This window comes from Odontesthes bonariensis, chromosome 17 (genome assembly GCF_027942865.1).
Source record: "Odontesthes bonariensis isolate fOdoBon6 chromosome 17, fOdoBon6.hap1, whole genome shotgun sequence".
NCBI classification, from domain to species: domain Eukaryota; kingdom Metazoa; phylum Chordata; class Actinopteri; order Atheriniformes; family Atherinopsidae; genus Odontesthes; species Odontesthes bonariensis.
The window spans coordinates 3457766-3473507 of NC_134522.1; the positions used below are offsets into that span (position 1 = coordinate 3457766).

The window sequence follows — 15742 nt, forward strand, 5'->3', positions numbered from 1 at the left end:
TTTAAGGGGCGGAGTTTAAGTCCAACGGCCAATCACAAACAGCATCACCATATCATTGTCCAGAAAATACAGTACATCCAGGAGACTTTGAGTGATGCACCGTGGATGCTGTGCGTAGTTGGACCAGTCCACTTCAAAAATAAAGACACATGAAATTCACTCTTGCGCAGAGGCAATATCATAGTCTATGAAGTTCTACTGAGACGTGATTATTGCTAGTTGAAAACTTTACCCAATACCCCGCCATGATGACTTGAAATACAGTCAGCTACGGCAATTTTTGTTAGTCTCTGCGGAGACTGTAAATGTGTTAATGGAAATTTATGAATAGAATTTACTTGGATCCCACATTCTGCTCAAAGACATAGGACATTTGGAATCACAAGGACAGTGGGTTAATTACGTACTCCCTCATCTAAATCAATGGATGTGGAAGTGCAAAATCCCATTTAAAACTATTCCTTTGATGCGGAAAAAAGCTAATACTCCAGATTGCCAGAAGGAATACGCCAAGGACCTGTGGCGTTGGCTCCAGCTGTTTTATGGACAACGACTGCTTTAGGCAGGACTGACCAGAGAAGAAACCTCGCAAACTGAACCTGTTGTTAAAAAGTGCTGACACAAAGGAAACCTAAGAAAAACTCTGGAAAGAGAGGAGCAAAACAGTAATAAAGACTCTCACACTAAGCCGAATAAAGCAAGGACATACAGATGATATGAGCCTTCCAGATCCAAAGGCTTGAAAACAGGTAATATGTTTTTAGTATTTCCCTTCAACTGTCCCTGAAAAATATGCCCTATCTGTGAAGGAAGCTTAATTAGTTTCCGAGTGTCATTACCTGTGAAAGTTTGGCTGCTTCAATCTGGGACTTTGAGACTGTCATTGCTGCCATGCAGTTGCCAGCAAGAAATGTTCTATCAGGATGGTGACAGATTGTTTCCCTTTAGAATTTCCTCTCTCAAATGAAGTTTCCCATCGTCTGTTGGAGGCCTTGTTTGAGGATTTTTTTCTTCTTGTCCCTCTGGACTTTAAGACATTACTTTATGCTTGGCAATCCTCATAGTGTCAGAATGAAATATATTTGAAAAATGGAACTTTTCAAGCTTTTAGACTAATGCCTTAGTTTCTACTTTTAGGGGCGGAGTTTAAGTCCAACGGCCAATCACAAACAGCATCACCATATCATTGTCCAGAAAATACAGTACACCCAGGAGACTTTGAGTGATGCACCGTGGATGCTGTGCGTAGTTGGACCAGTCCACTTCAAAAATAAAGACACATGAAATTCACTCTTGCGCAGAGGCAATATCATAGTCTATGAAGTTCTACTGAGACGTGATTATTGCTAGTTGAAAACTTTACCCAATACCCCGCCATGATGACTTGAAATACAGTCAGCTACGGCAATTTTTGTTAGTCTCTGCGGAGACTGTAAATGTGTTAATGGAAATTTATGAATAGAATTTACTTGGATCCCACATTCTGCTCAAAGACATAGGACGTTTGGAATCACAAGGACAGTGGGTTAATTACGTACTCCCTCATCTAAATCAATGGATGTGGAAGTGCAAAATCCCATTTAAAACTATTCCTTTGATGCGGAAAAAAGCTAATACTCCAGATTGCCAGAAGGAATACGCCAAGGACCTGTGGCGTCGGCTCCAGCTGTTTTATGGACAACGACTGCTTTAGGCAGGACTGACCAGAGAAGAAACCTCGCAAACTGAACCTGTTGTTAAAAAGTGCTGACACAAAGGAAACCTAAGAAAAACTCTGGAAAGAGAGGAGCAAAACAGTAATAAAGACTCTCACACTAAGCCGAATAAAGCAAGGACATACAGATGATATGAGCCTTCCAGATCCAAAGGCTTGAAAACAGGTAATATGTTTTTAGTATTTCCCTTCAACTGTCCCTGAAAAATATGCCCTATCTGTGAAGGAAGCTTAATTAGTTTCCGAGTGTCATTACCTGTGAAAGTTTGGCTGCTTAGATCTGGGACTTTGAAACTGTCATTGCTGCCATGCAGTTGCCAGCAAGAAGTGTTCTATCAGGATGGTGACAGATTGTTTCCCTTTAGAATTTCCTCTCTCAAATGAAGTTTCCCATCATCTGTTGGAGGCCTTGTTTGAGGATTTTTTTCTTCTTGTCCCTCTGGAATTTAAGACATTACTTTATGCTTGGCAATCCTCATAGTGTCAGAATGAAATATATTTGAAAAATGGAACTTTTCAAGCTTTTAGACTAATGCCTTAGTTTCTACTTTAAGGGGCGGAGTTTAAGTCCAACGGCCAATCACAAACAGCATCACCATATCATTGTCCAGAAAATACAGTACATCCAGGAGACTTTGAGTGATGCACCGTGGATGCTGTGCGTAGTTGGACCAGTCCACTTCAAAAATAAAGACACATGAAATTCACTCTTGCGCAGAGGCAATATCATAGTCTATGAAGTTCTACTGAGACGTGATTATTGCTAGTTGAAAACTTTACCCAATACCCCGCCATGATGACTTGAAATACAGTCAGCTACGGCAATTTTTGTTAGTCTCTGCGGAGACTGTAAATGTGTTAATGGAAATTTATGAATAGAATTTACTTGGATCCCACATTCTGCTCAAAGACATAGGACGTTTGGAATCACAAGGACAGTGGGTTAATTACGTACTCCCTCATCTAAATCAATGGATGTGGAAGTGCAAAATCCCATTTAAAACTATTCCTTTGATGCGGAAAAAAGCTAATACTCCAGATTGCCAGAAGGAATACGCCAAGGACCTGTGGCGTCGGCTCCAGCTGTTTTATGGACAACGACTGCTTTAGGCAGGACTGACCAGAGAAGAAACCTCGCAAACTGAACCTGTTGTTAAAAAGTGCTGACACAAAGGAAACCTAAGAAAAACTCTGGAAAGAGAGGAGCAAAACAGTAATAAAGACTCTCACACTAAGCCGAATAAAGCAAGGACATACAGATGATATGAGCCTTCCAGATCCAAAGGCTTGAAAACAGGTAATATGTTTTTAGTATTTCCCTTCAACTGTCCCTGAAAAATATGCCCTATCTGTGAAGGAAGCTTAATTAGTTTCCGAGTGTCATTACCTGTGAAAGTTTGGCTGCTTAGATCTGGGACTTTGAAACTGTCATTGCTGCCATGCAGTTGCCAGCAAGAAGTGTTCTATCAGGATGGTGACAGATTGTTTCCCTTTAGAATTTCCTCTCTCAAATGAAGTTTCCCATCGTCTGTTGGAGGCCTTGTTTGAGGATTTTTTTCTTCTTGTCCCTCTGGAATTTAAGACATTACTTTATGCTTGGCAATCCTCATAGTGTCAGAATGAAATATATTTGAAAAATGGAACTTTTCAAGCTTTTAGACTAATGCCTTAGTTTCTACTTTAAGGGGCGGAGTTTAAGTCCAACGGCCAATCACAAACAGCATCACCATATCATTGTCCAGAAAATACAGTACATCCAGGAGACTTTGAGTGATGCACCGTGGATGCTGTGCGTAGTTGGACCAGTCCACTTCAAAAATAAAGACACATGAAATTCACTCTTGCGCAGAGGCAATATCATAGTCTATGAAGTTCTACTGAGACGTGATTATTGCTAGTTGAAAACTTTACCCAATACCCCGCCATGATGACTTGAAATATAGTCAGCTACGGCAATTTTTGCTAGTCTCTGAGGAGACTGTAAATGTGTTAATGGAAATTTATGAATAGAATTTACTTGGATCCCACATCCTGCTCAAAGACATAGGACATTTGGAATCACAAGGACAGTGGGTTAATTACGTACTCCCTCATCTAAATCAATGGATGTGGAAGTGCAAAATCCGATTTAAAACTATTCCTTTGATGCGGAAAAAAGCTAATACTCCAGATTGCCAGAAGGAATACGCCAAGGACCTGTGGCGTCGGCTCCAGCTGTTTTATGGACAACGACTGCTTTAGGCAGGACTGACCAGAGAAGAAACCTCGCAAACTGAACCTGTTGTTAAAAAGTGCTGACACAAAGGAAACCTAAGAAAAACTCTGGAAAGAGAGGAGCAAAACAGTAATAAAGACTCTCACACTAAGCCGAATAAAGCAAGGACATACAGATGATATGAGCCTTCCAGATCCAAAGGCTTGAAAACAGGTAATATGTTTTTAGTATTTCCCTTCAACTGTCCCTGAAAAATATGCCCTATCTGTGAAGGAAGCTTAATTAGTTTCCGAGTGTCATTACCTGTGAAAGTTTGGCTGCTTAGATCTGGGACTTTGAGACTGTCATTGCTGCCATGCAGTTGCCAGCAAGAAGTGTTCTATCAGGATGGTGACAGATTGTTTCCCTTTAGAATTTCCTCTCTCAAATGAAGTTTCCCATCGTCTGTTGGAGGCCTTGTTTGAGGATTTTTTTCTTCTTGTCCCTCTGGAATTTAAGACATTACTTTATGCTTGGCAATCCTCATAGTGTCAGAATGAAATATATTTGAAAAATGGAACTTTTCAAGCTTTTAGAGTAATGCCTTAGTTTCTACTTTAAGGGGCGGAGTTTAAGTCCAACGGCCAATCACAAACAGCATCACCATATCATTGTCCAGAAAATACAGTACATCCAGGAGACTTTGAGTGATGCACCGTGGATGCTGTGCGTAGTTGGACCAGTCCACTTCAAAAATAAAGACACATGAAATTCACTCTTGCGCAGAGGCAATATCATAGTCTATGAAGTTCTACTGAGACGTGATTATTGCTAGTTGAAAACTTTACCCAATACCCCGCCATGATGACTTGAAATATAGTCAGCTACAGCAATTTTTGCTAGTCTCTGAGGAGACTGTAAATGTGTTAATGGAAATTTATGAATAGAATTTACTTGGATCCCACATCCTGCTCAAAGACATAGGACATTTGGAATCACAAGGACAGTGGGTTAATTATGTACTCCCTCATCTAAATCAATGGATGTGGAAGTGCAAAATCCGATTTAAAACTATTCCTTTGATGCGGAAAAAAGCTAATACTCCAGATTGCCAGAAGGAATACGCCAAGGACCTGTGGCGTCGGCTCCAGCTGTTTTATGGACAACGACTGCTTTAGGCAGGACTGACCAGAGAAGAAACCTCGCAAACTGAACCTGTTGTTAAAAAGTGCTGACACAAAGGAAACCTAAGAAAAACTCTGGAAAGAGAGGAGCAAAACAGTAATAAAGACTCTCACACTAAGCCGAATAAAGCAAGGACATACAGATGATATGAGCCTTCCAGATCCAAAGGCTTGAAAACAGGTAATATGTTTTTAGTATTTCCCTTCAACTGTCCCTGAAAAATATGCCCTATCTGTGAAGGAAGCTTAATTAGTTTCCGAGTGTCATTACCTGTGAAAGTTTGGCTGCTTCGATCTGGGACTTTGAGACTGTCATTGCTGCCATGCAGTTGCCAGCAAGAAGTGTTCTATCAGGATGGTGACAGATTGTTTCCCTTTAGAATTTCCTCTCTCAAATGAAGTTTCCCATCGTCTGTTGGAGGCCTTGTTTGAGGATTTTTTTCTTCTTGTCCCTCTGGACTTTAAGACATTACTTTATGCTTGGCAATCCTCATAGTGTCAGAATGAAATATATTTGAAAAATGGAACTTTTCAAGCTTTTAGACTAATGCCTTAGTTTCTACTTTAAGGGGCGGAGTTTAAGTCCAACGGCCAATCACAAACAGCATCACCATATCATTGTCCAGAAAATACAGTACATCCAGGAGACTTTGAGTGATGCACCGTGGATGCTGTGCGTAGTTGGACCAGTCCACTTCAAAAATAAAGACACATGAAATTCACTCTTGCGCAGAGGCAATATCATAGTCTATGAAGTTCTACTGAGACGTGATTATTGCTAGTTGAAAACTTTACCCAATACCCCGCCATGATGACTTGAAATACAGTCAGCTACGGCAATTTTTGTTAGTCTCTGCGGAGACTGTAAATGTGTTAATGGAAATTTATGAATAGAATTTACTTGGATCCCACATTCTGCTCAAAGACATAGGACATTTGGAATCACAAGGACAGTGGGTTAATTACGTACTCCCTCATCTAAATCAATGGATGTGGAAGTGCAAAATCCCATTTAAAACTATTCCTTTGATGCGGAAAAAAGCTAATACTCCAGATTGCCAGAAGGAATACGCCAAGGACCTGTGGCGTCGGCTCCAGTTGTTTTATGGACAACGACTGCTTTAGGCAGGACTGACCAGAGAAGAAACCTTGCAAACTGAACCTGTTTTTAAAAAGTGCTGACACAAAGGAAACCTAAGAAAAACTCTGGAAAGAGAGGAGCATAACAGTAATAAAGACTCTCACACTAAGCCGAATAAAGCAAGGACATACAGATGATATGAGCCTTCCAGATCCAAAGGCTTGAAAACAGGTAATATGTTTTTAGTATTTCCCTTCAACTGTCCCTGAAAAATATGCCCTATCTGTGAAGGAAGCTTAATTAGTTTCCGAGTGTCATTACCTGTGAAAGTTTGGCTGCTTAGATCTGGGACTTTGAGACTGTCATTGCTGCCATGCAGTTGCCAGCAAGAAATGTTCTATCAGGATGGTGACAGATTGTTTCCCTTGAGAATTTCCTCTCTCAAATGAAGTTTCCCATCGTCTGTTGGAGGCCTTGTTTGAGGATTTTTTTCGTCTTGTCCCTCTGGACTTTGACATTACTTTATGCTTGGCAATCCTCATAGTGTCAGAATGAAATATATTTGAAAAATGGAACTTTTCAAGCTTTTAGACTAATGCCTTAGTTTCTACTTTAAGGGGCGGAGTTTAAGTCCAACGGCCAATCACAAACAGCATCACCATATCATTGTCCAGAAAATGCAGTACATCCAGGAGACTTTGAGTGATGCACCGTGGATGCTGTGCGTAGTTGGACCAGTCCAGAGAGAAAAATAAAGACACATGAAATTCACTCTTGCGCAGAGGCAATATCATAGTCTATGAAGTTCTACTGAGACGTGATTATTGCTAGTTGAAAACTTTACCCAATACCCCGCCATGATGACTTGAAATACAGTCAGCTACGGCAATTTTTGTTAGTCTCTGCGGAGACTGTAAATGTGTTAATGGAAATTTATGAATAGAATTTACTTGGATCCCACATTCTGCTCAAAGACATAGGACATTTGGAATCACAAGGACAGTGGGTTAATTACGTACTCCCTCATCTAAATCAATGGATGTGGAAGTGCAAAATCCCATTTAAAACTATTCCTTTGATGCGGAAAAAAGCTAATACTCCAGATTGCCAGAAGGAATACGCCAAGGACCTGTGCCGTCGGTTCCAGTTGTTTTATGGACAACGACTGCTTTAGGCAGGACTGACCAGAGAAGAAACCTCGCAAACTGAACCTGTTGTTAAAAAGTGCTGACACAAAGGAAACCTAAGAAAAACTCTGGAAAGAGAGGAGCAAAACAGTAATAAACACTCTCACACTAAGCCGAATAAAGCAAGGACATACAGATGATATGAGCCTTCCAGATCCAAAGGCTTGAAAACAGGTAATATGCTTTTAGTATTTCCCTTCAACTGTCCCTGAAAAATATGCCCTATCTGTGAAGGAAGCTTAATTAGTTTCCGAGTGTCATTACCTGTGAAAGTTTGGCTGCTTAGATCTGGGACTTTGAGACTGTCATTGCTGCCATGCAGTTGCCAGCAAGAAGTGTTCTATCAGGATGGTGACAGATTGTTTCCCTTTAGAATTTCCTCTCTCAAATGAAGTTTCCCATCGTCTGTTGGAGGCCTTGTTTGAGGATTTTTTTCTTCTTGTCCCTCTGGAATTTAAGACATTACTTTATGCTTGGTATTCCTCATAGTGCCAGAATGAAATATATTTGAAAAATGGAACTTTTCAAGCTTTTAGACTAATGCCTTAGTTTCTACTTTCAGGGGCGGAGTTTAAGTCCAGCGGCCAATCACAAACAGCATCACCATATCATTGTCCAGAAAATACAGTACATCCAGGAGACTTTGAGTGATGCACCGTGGATGCTGTGCGTAGTTGGACCAGTCCACTTCAAAAATAAAGACACATGAAATTCACTCTTGCGCAGAGGCAATATCATAGTCTATGAAGTTCTACTGAGACGTGATTATTGCTAGTTGAAAACTTTACCCAATACCCTGCCATGATGACTTGAAATACAGTCAGCTACGGCAATTTTTGCTAGTCTCTGAGGAGACTGTAAATGTGTTAATGGAAATTTATGAATAGAATTTACTTGGATCCCACATCCTGCTCAAAGACATAGGACATTTGGAATCACAAGGACATTGGATTAATTACGTACTCCCTCATCTAAATCAATGGATGTGGAAGTGCAAAATCCGATTTAAAACTATTCCTTTGATGCGGAAAAAAGCTAATACTCCAGATTGCCAGAAGGAATACGCCAAGGACCTGTGGCGTCGGCTCCAGCTGTTTTATGGACAATGACTGCTTTAGGCAGGACTGACCAGAGAAGAAACCTCGCAAACTGAACCTGTTGTTAAAAAGTGCTGACACAAAGCAAACCTAAGAAAAACTCTGGAAAGAGAGGAGCAAAACAGTAATAAAGACTCTCACACTAAGCCGAATAAAGCAAGGACATACAGATGATATGAGCCTTCCAGATCCAAAGGCTTGAAAACAGGTAATATGTTTTTAGTATTTCCCTTCAACTGTCCCTGAAAAATATGCCCTATCTGTGAAGGAAGCTTAATTAGTTTCCGAGTGTCATTACCTGTGAAAGTTTGGCTGCTTAGATCTGGGACTTTGAGACTGTCATTGCTGCCATGCAGTTGCCAGCAAGAAGTGTTCTATCAGGATGGTGACAGATTGTTTCCCTTTAGAATTTCCTCTCTCAAATGAAGTTTCCCATCGTCTGTTGGAGGCCTTGTTTGAGGATTTTTTTCTTCTTGTCCCTCTGGAATTTAAGACATTACTTTATGCTTGGTATTCCTCATAGTGCCAGAATGAAATATATTTGAAAAATGGAACTTTTCAAGCTTTTAGACTAATGCCTTAGTTTCTACTTTCAGGGGCGGAGTTTAAGTCCAGCGGCCAATCACAAACAGCATCACCATATCATTGTCCAGAAAATACAGTACATCCAGGAGACTTTGAGTGATGCACCGTGGATGCTGTGCGTAGTTGGACCAGTCCACTTCAAAAATAAAGACACATGAAATTCACTCTTGCGCAGAGGCAATATCATAGTCTATGAAGTTCTACTGAGACGTGATTATTGCTAGTTGAAAACTTTACCCAATACCCTGCCATGATGACTTGAAATACAGTCAGCTACGGCAATTTTTGCTAGTCTCTGAGGAGACTGTAAATGTGTTAATGGAAATTTATGAATAGAATTTACTTGGATCCCACATCCTGCTCAAAGACATAGGACATTTGGAATCACAAGGACATTGGATTAATTACGTACTCCCTCATCTAAATCAATGGATGTGGAAGTGCAAAATCCGATTTAAAACTATTCCTTTGATGCGGAAAAAAGCTAATACTCCAGATTGCCAGAAGGAATACGCCAAGGACCTGTGGCGTCGGCTCCAGCTGTTTTATGGACAATGACTGCTTTAGGCAGGACTGACCAGAGAAGAAACCTCGCAAACTGAACCTGTTGTTAAAAAGTGCTGACACAAAGCAAACCTAAGAAAAACTCTGGAAAGAGAGGAGCAAAACAGTAATAAAGACTCTCACACTAAGCCGAATAAAGCAAGGACATACAGATGATATGAGCCTTCCAGATCCAAAGGCTTGAAAACAGGTAATATGTTTTTAGTATTTCCCTTCAACTGTCCCTGAAAAATATGCCCTATCTGTGAAGGAAGCTTAATTAGTTTCCGAGTGTCATTACCTGTGAAAGTTTGGCTGCTTAGATCTGGGACTTTGAGACTGTCATTGCTGCCATGCAGTTGCCAGCAAGAAGTGTTCTATCAGGATGGTGACAGATTGTTTCCCTTTAGAATTTCCTCTCTCAAATGAAGTTTCCCATCGTCTGTTGGAGGCCTTGTTTGAGGATTTTTTTCTTCTTGTCCCTCTGGAATTTAAGACATTACTTTATGCTTGGCAATCCTCATAGTGTCAGAATGAAATATATTTGAAAAATGGAACTTTTCAAGCTTTTAGACTAATGCCTTAGTTTCTACTTTAAGGGGCGGAGTTTAAGTCCAACGGCCAATCACAAACAGCATCACCATATCATTGTCCAGAAAATACAGTACACCCAGGAGACTTTGAGTGATGCACCGTGGATGCTGTGCGTAGTTGGACCAGTCCACTTCAAAAATAAAGACACATGAAATTCACTCTTGCGCAGAGGCAATATCATAGTCTATGAAGTTCTACTGAGACGTGATTATTGCTAGTTGAAAACTTTACCCAATACCCCGCCATGATGACTTGAAATATAGTCAGCTACGGCAATTTTTGCTAGTCTCTGAGGAGACTGTAAATGTGTTAATGGAAATTTATGAATAGAATTTACTTGGATCCCACATCCTGCTCAAAGACATAGGACATTTGGAATCACAAGGACATTGGATTAATTACGTACTCCCTCATCTAAATCAATGGATGTGGAAGTGCAAAATCCGATTTAAAACTATTCCTTTGATGCGGAAAAAAGCTAATACTTCAGATTTCCAGAAGGAATACGCCAAGGACCTGTGACGTCGGCTCCGGCTGTTTTATGGACAACGACTGCTTTAGGCAGGACTGACCAGAGAAGAAACCTCGCAAACTGAACCTGTTGTTAAAAAGTGCTGACACAAAGGAAACCTAAGAAAAACTCTGGAAAGAGAGGAGCAAAATAGTAATAAAGACTCTCACACTAAGCCGAATAAAGCAAGGACATACAGATGATATGAGCCTTCCAGATCCAAAGGCTTGAAAACAGGTAATATGTTTTTAGTATTTCCCTTCAACTGTCCCTGAAAAATATGCCCTATCTGTGAAGGAAGCTTAATTAGTTTCCGAGTGTCATTACCTGTGAAAGTTTGGCTGCTTCGATCTGGGACTTTGAGACTGTCATTGCTGCCATGCAGTTGCCAGCAAGAAGTGTTCTATCAGGATGGTGACAGATTGTTTCCCTTTAGAATTTCCTCTCTCAAATGAAGTTTCCCATCGTCTGTTGGAGGCCTTGTTTGAGGATTTTTTTCTTCTTGTTCCTCTGGACTTTAAGACATTACTTTATGCTTGGCAATCCTCAAATTGCCAGAATGAAATATATTTGAAAAATGGAACTTTTCAAGCTTTTAGACTAATGCCTTAGTTTCTACTTTCAGGGGCGGAGTTTAAGTCCAACGGCCAATCACAAACAGCATCACCATATCATTGTCCAGAAAATACAGTACATCCAGGAGACTTTGAGTGATGCACCGTGGATGCTGTGCGTAGTTGGACCAGTCCACTTCAAAAATAAAGACACATGAAATTCACTCTTGTGCAGAGGCAATATCATAGTCTATGAAATTCTACTGAGACGTGATTATTGCTAGTTGAAAACTTTACCCAATATCCTGCCATGATGACTTGAAATACAGTCAGCTACGGCAATTTTTGCTAGTCTCTGAGGAGACTGTAAATGTGTTAATGGAAATTTATGAATAGAATTTACTTGGATCCCACATCCTGCTCAAAGACATAGGACATTTGGAATCACAAGGACAGTGGGTTAATTACGTACTCCCTCATCTAAATCAATGGATGTGGAAGTGCAAAATCCGATTTAAAACTATTTCTTTGATGCGGAAAAAAGCTAATACTCCAGATTGCCAGAAGGAATACGCCTAGGACCTGTGGCTTCGGCTCCAGCTGTTTTATGGACAACGACTGCTTTAGGCAGGACTGACCAGAGAAGAAACCTCGCAAACTGAACCTGTTGTTAAAAAGTGCTGACACAAAGGAAACCTAAGAAAAACTCTGGAAAGAGAGGAGCAAAACAGTAATAAAGACTCTCACACTAAGCCGAATAAAGCAAGGACATACAGATGATATGAGCCTTCCAGATCCAAAGGCTTGAAAACAGGTAATATGTTTTTAGTATTTCCCTTCAACTGTCCCTGAAAAATATGCCCTATCTGTGAAGGAAGCTTAATTAGTTTCCGAGTGTCATTACCTGTGAAAGTTTGGCTGCTTCGATCTGGGACTTTGAGACTGTCATTGCTGCCATGCAGTTGCCAGCAAGAAATGCTCTATCAGGATGGTGACAGATTGTTTCCCTTTAGAATTTCCTCTCTCAAATGAAGTTTCCCATCGTCTGTTGGAGGCCTTGTTTGAGGATTTTTTTCTTCTTGTCCCTCTGCACTTTAAGACATTACTTTATGCTTGGCAATCCTCATAGTGCCAGAATGAAATATATTTGAAAAATGGAACTTTTCAAGCTTTTAGACTAATGCCTTAGTTTCTACTTTCAGGGGCAGAGTTTAAGTCCAACGGCCAATCACAAACAGCATCACCATATCATTGTCCAGAAAATACAGTACATCCAGGAGACTTTGAGTGATGCACCGTGGATGCTGTGCGTAGTTGGACCAGTCCACTTAAAAAATAAAGACACATGAAATTCACTCTTGCGCAGAGGCAATATCATAGTCTATGAAGTTCTACTGAGATTCTACCCAGTTCTACCCAGATTGAAGCAGCCAAACATTCACAGGTAATGACACTCGGAAACTAATTAAGCTTCCTTCACAGATAGGGCATATTTTTCAGGGACAGTTGAAGGGAAACACTAAAACCATATTACCTGTTTTCAAGCCTTGGGAGCTGGAAGGCTCATATCATCTGTATGTCCTTGCTTTATTCGGCTTAGTGTGAGAGTCTTTATTGCTGTTTTGCTCCTCTCTTTCCAGAGTTTTTCTTAGGTTGCCTTTGTGTCAGCACTTTTTAACAACAGGTTCAGTTTGCGAGGTTTCTTCTCTGGTCAGTCCTGCCTAAAGCAGTCGTTGTCCATAAAACAACTGGAGCCGACACCAGAGGTCCTTAGCGTATTCCTTCTGGCAATCTGGAGTATTAGCTTTTTTCCGCATCAGAGGAGTAGTTTTAAATCGGATTTTGCACTTCCACATCCATTGATTTAGATGAGGGAGTACATGATTAATCCACCGTCCTTGTGATTCCAAATGACCTATGTCTTGGAGCAGGATGTGTTATCCATGAATTTCAAGTCACAAATTTCCATTAACACATTTACAGTCTCCTCAGAGACTAGCAAAAATTGCCGTAGCTGACTGTATTTCAAGTCATCATGGCGGGGTATTGGGTAAAGTTTTCAACTAGCAATAATCACGTCTCAGTAGAACTTCATAGACTATGATATTGTCTCTGCGCAAGAGTGAATTTCATGTGTCTTTATTTTTGAAGTGGACTGGTCCAACTACGCACAGCATCCACGGTGCATCACTCAAAGTCTCCTGGATGTACTGTATTTTTTGGACAATGATATGGTGATGCTGTTTGTGATTGGCCGTTGGACTTAAACTCCGCCCCTTACAGTAAGGTAAGAGTCTAAAAGCTTGAAAAGTTCCATTTTTCAAATATATTTCATTCTGACACTATGAGGATTGCCAAGCATAAAGTTATGTCTTAAAGTCCAGAGGGACAAGAAGAAAAAAATCCTCAAACAAGGCCTCCAACAGAGGATGGGCAACTTCATTTGGGAGAGGAAATTCTAAAGGGAAACAATCTGTCACCATCCTGATAGAACATTTATTGCTGGCAACTGCATGGCAGCAATGACAGTCTCAAAGTCCCAGATCTAAGCAGCCAAACTTTCACAGGTAATGACACTCAGAAACTAATTAAGTTGCCTTCACAGATAGGGCATATTTTTCAGGGACAGTTGAAGGGAAAGACTAAAACCATCTCACCACCTTATTACCTGTTTTCAAGCCTTGGGATCCGGAAGGCTCATATCATCTGTATGTCCTTGCTTTATTCGGCTTAGTGTGAGAGTCTTTATTACTGTTTTGCTCCTCTCTTTCCAGAGTTTTTCTTATGCTGCGTGTACACCAAGAGCGACCTCTGCTACCTGGTAGCGGAGGTCGCTGGAGAAGCTTCGCTTGTGAATTTGCTTTGGTTGCTTTGGTAGCTTTGGTAGCTCGTGACGTCACATTTAGAATGTTCAATTCTTAAAGGCCCCGCGGCTGTGCAGCACCCCCGCGGAAAAGAACAGAGGAGGAAAGTGAGGTCAGGGACACAAATAAACGTGTTGTAATTTACAATTTGTTATACAAAATATACATCACATTACAAATGATGTAAAACTACATTAGGTACACCTGAGAAGAGCAGGAATAGCAGAGGCAGCTGTGAAAAAGAAACTAAATTCGAAATAAAATCCGCAATAAATCCGAAATAAAACTTAATTGCAGTGAGAAAGGTATACGTGGGGTTACTACACTATTGTATTGAAGCACTCGACACGGCAATTGCAACAGTCTCAGGATTAAACGACTATTGTTTGGATAGGAACTAAAGTTTACACATCTGTTTCCGCGAACCCCGCGGATTGTCGGACCCCTACAATCTGTGGATTGTCATTGGTTTTCGCCGAAACGCGTCATAGCTCATTACCATAAAGTTAGCTGGAGTTTAATCGCTCGAATCCGCTCTGGTCGCTCAGGAAGCTTCGCCACTGGAGAATCCGCTTTGGTAGCGCAGGTAGCTCACCCTCCATAGAGAAATAATGATTTCCGGCGCTCAGGTAGCGTAGGTCGCTCTTGGTGTACACGCAGCATAAGGTTGCCTTTGTGTCAGCACTTTTTAACAACAGGTTCAGTTTGTTAGGTTTCTTCTCTGGTCAGTCCTGCCTAAAGCAGTCGTTGTCCATAAAACAGCCGGAGCCGACGCCACAGGTCCTTGGCGTATTCCTTCTGGCAATCTGGAGTATTAGCTTTTTTCCGCATCAAAGGAATAGTTTTAAATGGGATTTTGCACTTCCACATCCATTGATTTAGATGAGGGAGTACGTAATTAACCCACTGTCCTTGTGATTCCAAATGTCCTATGTCTTTGAGCAGGATGTGGGATCCAAGTAAATTCTATTCATAAATTTCCATTAACACATTTACAGTCTCCTCAGAGACTAGCAAAAATTGCCGTAGCTGACTGTATTTCAAGTCATCATGGCGGGGTATTGGGTAAAGTTTTCAACTAGCAATAATCACGTCTCAGTAGAACTTCATAGACTATGATATTGCCTCTGCGCAAGAGTGAATTTAATGTGTCTTTATTTTTGAAGTGGACTGGTCCAACTACCCAGAACACCCACGGTGCATCACTCAGTCTCCTGGATGTACTGTATTTTCTGGACAATGATATGGTGATGCTGTTTGTGATTGGCCGTTGGACTTAAACTCCGCCCCTTAAAGTAGAAACTAAGGCATTAGTCTAAAAGCTTGAAAAGTTCCATTTTTCAAATATATTTCATTCTGACACTATGAGGATTGCCAAGCATAAAGTCAAATTTTTTTCAATGACACTCACAGTCAGCAGCCAAATTTTTTTTTTTTTTCTATAATTTTTTGGGGCTTTTTATGCCTTTAACGATAGGACAGTTGGAGAGAGACAGGAAGCAGTGGGCAGAGAGATGGGGAAGATATGCAGCAAAGGCCATATGTCTCACAGATTGGGTTAAACTGGCTCATCAACAGAACAATGATTCCAAACACAGCAGAAAATTTACAACACAATGTTTGAAAGAGAAAAG

General features: G+C 40.7%; 13 non-coding genes across 13 annotated transcripts; 11 read left to right on the top strand and 2 right to left on the bottom strand.

Moving 5' to 3' along the window:
- Positions 1 to 158: 158 nt before the first annotated feature.
- LOC142366930 (U4 spliceosomal RNA) lies at positions 159 to 299 on the top strand. Its single transcript, XR_012766913.1, has one exon. It is a non-coding gene; the product is annotated as a U4 spliceosomal RNA (small nuclear RNA).
- A 990-nt stretch (positions 300 to 1289) lies between these two features.
- LOC142366931 (U4 spliceosomal RNA) lies at positions 1290 to 1430 on the top strand. Its single transcript, XR_012766914.1, has one exon. It is a non-coding gene; the product is annotated as a U4 spliceosomal RNA (small nuclear RNA).
- Positions 1431 to 2420: 990 nt separating this feature from the next.
- LOC142366932 (U4 spliceosomal RNA) lies at positions 2421 to 2561 on the top strand. Its single transcript, XR_012766915.1, has one exon. It is a non-coding gene; the product is annotated as a U4 spliceosomal RNA (small nuclear RNA).
- Positions 2562 to 3551: 990 nt separating this feature from the next.
- On the top strand, positions 3552 to 3692 carry LOC142367005 (U4 spliceosomal RNA). The gene has a single exon (XR_012766981.1). It is a non-coding gene; the product is annotated as a U4 spliceosomal RNA (small nuclear RNA).
- A 990-nt stretch (positions 3693 to 4682) lies between these two features.
- On the top strand, positions 4683 to 4823 carry LOC142366953 (U4 spliceosomal RNA). The gene has a single exon (XR_012766936.1). It is a non-coding gene; the product is annotated as a U4 spliceosomal RNA (small nuclear RNA).
- Positions 4824 to 5813: 990 nt separating this feature from the next.
- On the top strand, positions 5814 to 5954 carry LOC142366933 (U4 spliceosomal RNA). Its single transcript, XR_012766916.1, has one exon. It is a non-coding gene; the product is annotated as a U4 spliceosomal RNA (small nuclear RNA).
- Positions 5955 to 6943: 989 nt separating this feature from the next.
- LOC142366935 (U4 spliceosomal RNA) lies at positions 6944 to 7084 on the top strand. Its single transcript, XR_012766917.1, has one exon. It is a non-coding gene; the product is annotated as a U4 spliceosomal RNA (small nuclear RNA).
- A 990-nt stretch (positions 7085 to 8074) lies between these two features.
- Positions 8075 to 8215, top strand: LOC142366948 (U4 spliceosomal RNA). Its single transcript, XR_012766930.1, has one exon. It is a non-coding gene; the product is annotated as a U4 spliceosomal RNA (small nuclear RNA).
- Positions 8216 to 9205: 990 nt separating this feature from the next.
- On the top strand, positions 9206 to 9346 carry LOC142366949 (U4 spliceosomal RNA). Its single transcript, XR_012766931.1, has one exon. It is a non-coding gene; the product is annotated as a U4 spliceosomal RNA (small nuclear RNA).
- Positions 9347 to 10336: 990 nt separating this feature from the next.
- On the top strand, positions 10337 to 10477 carry LOC142367006 (U4 spliceosomal RNA). Its single transcript, XR_012766983.1, has one exon. It is a non-coding gene; the product is annotated as a U4 spliceosomal RNA (small nuclear RNA).
- Positions 10478 to 11467: 990 nt separating this feature from the next.
- LOC142366955 (U4 spliceosomal RNA) lies at positions 11468 to 11608 on the top strand. Its single transcript, XR_012766938.1, has one exon. It is a non-coding gene; the product is annotated as a U4 spliceosomal RNA (small nuclear RNA).
- A 1619-nt stretch (positions 11609 to 13227) lies between these two features.
- LOC142366951 (U4 spliceosomal RNA) lies at positions 13228 to 13368 on the bottom strand. The gene has a single exon (XR_012766934.1). It is a non-coding gene; the product is annotated as a U4 spliceosomal RNA (small nuclear RNA).
- A 1738-nt stretch (positions 13369 to 15106) lies between these two features.
- On the bottom strand, positions 15107 to 15247 carry LOC142366939 (U4 spliceosomal RNA). Its single transcript, XR_012766922.1, has one exon. It is a non-coding gene; the product is annotated as a U4 spliceosomal RNA (small nuclear RNA).
- Positions 15248 to 15742: the final 495 nt, after the last annotated feature.